The sequence below is a fragment of the Dreissena polymorpha genome, chromosome 5 (genome assembly GCF_020536995.1).
Source record: "Dreissena polymorpha isolate Duluth1 chromosome 5, UMN_Dpol_1.0, whole genome shotgun sequence".
Classification (NCBI taxonomy): Eukaryota; Metazoa; Mollusca; class Bivalvia; order Myida; family Dreissenidae; genus Dreissena; species Dreissena polymorpha.
Genome location: NC_068359.1, coordinates 67,519,020 through 67,525,019, shown reverse-complemented (window position 1 = coordinate 67,525,019; position 6,000 = coordinate 67,519,020).

Here is a 6,000-nt window from a genome sequence, read left to right as displayed (position 1 = left end):
GACGCAGTGCTATACAGTGAATAGGCCTAACGCGGTTAAAAAAGCGGCGTTTTAATTGGTTGATGCGCTTATATAACGATGGCGCTGATTGGCCGAAATTTCTTATTAAGGATTGCCAGTAGGTCAATCCGTTTTAAAATAGATTTTCCCACGGCTGACTTTGTACTTTTAAGAAAAAGTAAACAATAATGGTTTATATGCAAAAATATAAATGAAAGAAAAAGAATGAGTTAATCCAAAAGAACTTGGAGTTGTTTTATAGTATTAGATTACTATGTTTTTGTTACGTTACTGTACTTATTATTAATTTATATCATTCATATGATGTTGTTATTGTATGTTATTCTTTGTATTGTTTTTTAAGGAGGAGAGAGAGAAAGAATAGCCCAATTTTTATAAGTAAAGATGGTGAAAACACACATACTGTTGTATGTGGCAGCATCATTACCAGACCCACTGTTCAGTATATACTGCAATGGGTTTGTTGGAGTCTTTAGACTTTGTGATCTGTGGTTTAAAAATTTGAATCCAAATAGGACTATTTTAATATATTAATTATAGAAAAAGGAATACACAGATGTGTAATATGTTTGTGTAACAAAATAATAATATTTGAGGGTTTTCCAGATCACAAAGTGGTTGAACATTGCCACAATATGTTTACATGCATAGTCAAGTACCATTTTTATGTGTATGTTTAAAGTTTAAACTAAACGCCAAACAACAAGATCTAATCATAAGAGAGATATGTTTATATCTAAGAACATTTATTAATAGGGATGCCAGAGCCTGATTTAACAGCTCTCAAATGTAGAGTTAAGTTGCATGTGCAAATGCAATTATATGAGAAGGAAAGGAAAAAAAAGAGACAATATATGATATCACATAGAGTGTGTAACTCTCAATTATATATTAATATTGCAATTGAGTATTGAGTTGATAAAAAATTAATGAGTACAAGTTCATGTATGTGGCTCAATGTTGAGCACTTGCAGACAGGGAATATAGCCGTAATGCTCCAACATAAGACCCTGTCTGTATGGAACTTAAGTAGGATTGGGCTATGGAAAAGAGAGATCCCCCCAGAGTGGCATTAAAACAATATTTAAAAGTGGGTTTAGTAATAAACCCTTATATGTTAAGGGCAATAACTTACGTGTCTCCAAACGGTCACCTTCATAGGGCCACATAAAAATTAAGGGTAAGACAATGTACTTTACAGTTAAAAATAAGTCAAAGACAGCTAAATTTGTACAAGATGTACATTATTTACAATATGTACAGGACTATATGCATTTATATATTTAAAATACATGTTGCCACCCTGGAGGGTTGAAAGAAGGAGAGATTTTATGGAAGTGTAGGCCGATGTGGGTGGGGGAAAAGAAGAGCCAGCAGGGGTGGTGTCACTCAGTTGTACTAAGGGAGGTAATTGTGATGATGAAGTCTACAATGGTTGTTTCCCCTGGACCAGAGGGAGTGCACGGTAAATGAAAAATAGTTTGTATACTATTGAAGGAAAATTGATAATGGTAAGATGTAAAATGGTAAAAAGACCAAATATTACCTAGATACGTTAAAATAAACCCAAAAAGCTCTAATCTATCCAATATTATTAGTATACTGATGATAACATTGGAGGAAATAATACTAAAGTACCTTATATGGTATCCAAAATGACAATTAGACAGTAAAACCGAGGCAATTTGCTATATAAAGTAGCAATTTAATATAACAATTAGGATATTTGCTATAAAAGTAGCAATTTTAACATGAGTTAATGCAATAATAATAAAATTAAGGCAATTTGCTATATAAAATAGCAGTTTTCACAAAAATAAGGAAATTGCTACACAAGATAGCAGTTATAATAATCCTTAATGTACTCCAAGGTACAAGATTAGTACTTTCAACAAGGTCGACAATACTTTGTCCTAGATAGGGCTAAATAGGTGTTTATAATGGTATAAGGCCCTGCACCGTGCACTCCAGTCCGACATGGTTCTTCGAGTTTGAAGGGGAAAGGGTGGGGTGTCAAAGAGGAAGGGAGGGGGTGCAATGCAGCCAACAATCCCAGGTTACTGGACAGCCTCGTCCTTTCTTGTAGTAAGAAATGCCATAAAATATGATTATATTAAAAAACTGAAAAATGTAAATGGTGGACTAACGTCATGCTCTCATAAAAAATGTATTAAAATAAAGAAGACCAGGTCAATGCCATTGGCCTGATTTAGAAAGGGCGGGGTAGAACAATAAACCCATTAAAAACTAAAATAAAGGTTGTGTAAAAGCGACACAAATCCAACACAATTATTTGATTACATCAGGTTTGTGCAGAGATTACACATTTTTAAAAGAAAACAGTCACAAGACTGTATAATTAGGTGGGTGTTGGCTGCTCTCCCTCCCCCAATGACCTAGATTTTGTCAGTTATTTGACAATCTAGTAAGTATTTGGCGAGGGCAGAGAAGACCGGGCCCCTAGCTGCTCCCTTGGGGTCTAGCACGTTGGTAAGGTTAAAAACTAGTCCATGGGAGTGCAATGCAGCTTCAAGGTGGTCCCTCTGCGCCTTATGGTTAGGACAGTGTAGCAGCATGTGGGGCGCAGTGAGAGGTTCCTGGCACCTAGGACATGCAGGGTCTATTCCGAGGACATACTTTCCTGCGCCACCGGGTAATAGGGTGGTTCCCATCCTCAGGCGCGTGATGGCTCTGTCAAGCACAATGCTTGCTGAGTATCTGTCAGGCGGCCTGAGGGTTTTCGCAGGTCTAGTAAAAGTATGTCGACGGGAAGACAAATTGTCGGTCCGGAGATTCCACTCGCCCAAAACAAATTTCTTTGTCAGGGAGTAGATCTCAGAAGGTGCCAGGGGTTCCCCAACATCTACGGCCCCCCTCAAGAGGCCCTCTTTGGCCCCCCTGTCGGCCTGTTCATTCCCACTGATGTTGACATGTGCTGGACACCATACTAATGTGACCTTTAAAGATTTATCTAGGCACTGTTGATGAAGTTCCAAAATGCTAGCTAAAATATCAGGCCTAGATCTGCTATTTCTGTTTTTTATGGACTCAAGAGATGACATTGAGTCTGATAAAATCGCAGTTTTAGTAGGTTTATTGACCAATATCCAGCACAGAGAGAATTTAATTGCCAAAAGTTCTGCTGTAAAAATAGAGAGATTGTTGCTGAGCCTGTGCGTTTTACTAATGTTTTTTGAAGGGATTACAAAAGAGTTGGCTACCAAACCAGAGTTAGGGCATTTGGAGCCGTCAGTGTAGATTTTTAGATGCTCAGCATACATATTATCTATAAGAGAGAGAGCTTCTGACTTGATGAGTTGTGGCAAGTCAGTTTTCGTTATTTTATTAGAGAGTGATAGGTCAACATCAATGGATCCAAGCGTCCAGGGGGGGGCCTTGGAGGGCCTCAGGTCTGCTACATGTACCTTGTCGAGACCGGCATCCTCAACCAGGGTCCTAATACTCGCACCAAAAGGTAGGGCGACATGCTTATGCTTAAGTATTTTCCCCTTGACGAAGGTGCCAGTCCCGACAAGTTTGTTTACGGGGTTTGAACCATGCCGAGACTTAACCCTGGCCCAGAAATTGAGGGACTGTTGTTTTCTACGCAAGTCAAGAGGTAACACACCGGCCTACTCCTCTAGCAGTGCACCCGGTGTACAGTTTAGGGCTCTCAGAGCTATCCTTAGGGCCTTGTGTTGAATGGCATCAACCATTTTTAGGGCGTTTGGCTTAGCAAATGCATAGATTTGGGCTCCATAATCTAGCTTTGGACGTATAAGGGACTTGTAGAGTGTTAAGAGGCTATTTTTATCTGATCCGAAACCTGTGCCTCTTAACATTCTCATTAAATTTAGGTCCCTTTCGCACCTTTCTGCCAAATATTTGAAGTGGTGAGTAAAAGTTAACTGTTTATCTAGGTACATACCTAGAAATTTCACCACTTTTTCAAAGATAATTTTGGTGCCGCCTAAATTTAAGTCCAAAGAGTGCTGAAATTGTTCGCCAAATAGTACTCCTACTGTTTTGGTTGGAGAAATTTTGAATCCCCATTCAATTGCCCATTTCCATATGGAGTCTAAGCCTGCTTGAGCCCTCTTTTGCAGGCGTAACATGTTAGACCCCTTTAACCAAGTGCCTGAGTCATCGGCAAACTGGGAGATAACCATTCCTGAGTCTTTTACGGCATCAGGTAGACCGTTTACGATGAGGGAGAACAGAGTTGGGGATATTACGGACCCCTGAGGGGTTCCGTGGTCAGTTATGGCTACCTCTGATAACTCCCCATCGACCCTGACCTGGATTTTACGGCCCTCTAGGAATGCTCTGAGGTAGTGGAAACAGTATCCAGTGATTCCATAGTCAGCTAGCTTTTTTAGTATGCAGAAGGTCCATGTTAAATCAAAGGCGGCCTGAAGGTCCAAAAAAATTGCTAATACTGATTGCCCTTGATTTTTTGCAGAAAGAATATCATGTTTTAATCTAGCTAGCTGATCAAGAGTAGATCGCCCCTTCCTAAAGCCAGACTGGAAGGGGTTTAGTATGTTATTTGATTCCAATAAGTGTTCTAATCTATTTTTGACCATTATTTCTAGTAATTTACCTGCATGTGATGTTAGACTTATTGGTCGATATGAGTTTGGATCATTTTTGTCTTTACCAGGTTTAGGAATTGGAATCACTGTGGCCTGCTTCCACTCGGGTGGTATCCTGCCTGTCCTATACACCTGATTGAATAGGTTAAGCCAGATTTTTAGAGTTATGGCTGGCATATTTTTAAACATTAAATATGCTATTTTGTCAGGCCCCGTGGCGGTGTTGCTCCTGCTGTTAATGGCACTTAATAATTCTGTAATAGTGAAAGGTAAATTGAGAGGCGTGCTATTATCCCCAGGCTCATTTAAAATATTTCGGTGCTCAGTCTCAAACCGCTTTTGATAATTCAGAGTTTCAACGGGAAGGTTTGAGTCACTGGAGACAGATTGGAAATGTCGTACCAAAAATTGAGCCTTGTCCCTTGGGGTAGTGGCAATTTCGCCTTTGTATTTAAGTAGCGGTACAGGGGTGAATGAATTTCCTTTAATTCTGTGAATTTTTTGCCAAAAATCCCTAGTATTTTTCTTATTAATGATAGCTGAATCACAGAATTCTTTCCAATTTTGAGTTTTTGCGTCCAAAATAACCCGCTTTGCCTGATTTTCGAGGGACCTATAATTAAGAAGATTATGCTCAGCGGGGTTCTTTTTAAGGATTTTTAAAGCATTTTTACGATCCTGTACCGCATTGGAGCACGCCTCATTCCACCACGGGACCCTATTTCTGGCTTTGACCTTGCCGGAGGAGACCGGTATGCCACATTCCGCTATGGACAGTATCCTGCTGGTTAAATTAATACAAAACAGATTTGGATCCTGGGAGTGAACATCTGCAAGGGAGAGATCTGAGCAGAGGTCCCTAAACTGAGCCCAATTAGCTTTTTCCAATAAAAACTTTTGCTCCCCTGAGCATTGGGCCTCAGTTCCCTGTGCAATAAAGTTGAGCAGGGTAACCTGTTGTGGGAGGTGATCAGATCCCATGGTATCTTTAACAGTTGCCCATGCAGACGCACTTGCTATCCTGGCATTAACAGCAGTAAGGTCAATGTGGGAGTTTAAACCAGTGGGGTTAAGCCTGGTTGGAGAACCGTCATTGAGCAGTATAAGATCTTGCTCGTCCAACCATTCTATTACCGCCCGACCTTCTGCATCTGAATTTATAGAACCCCAAGCAGGGTGATGTGCATTAAAGTCGCCTGTGAATATTACATCAAAGGGTCCTTTAATGGTCCTTAATTCCTTAAAGAGGCCGTTCAGGGTTTCAAGATCACATCCTCTTGAATATAAGTTGACCAGGATAAGAGGCCGGTTCTTGTCAATAACCAATTTAATTGCTAATGCCTCAATAGCAGTGCTACCATCAGATTTAAATTGGTTGTTCACT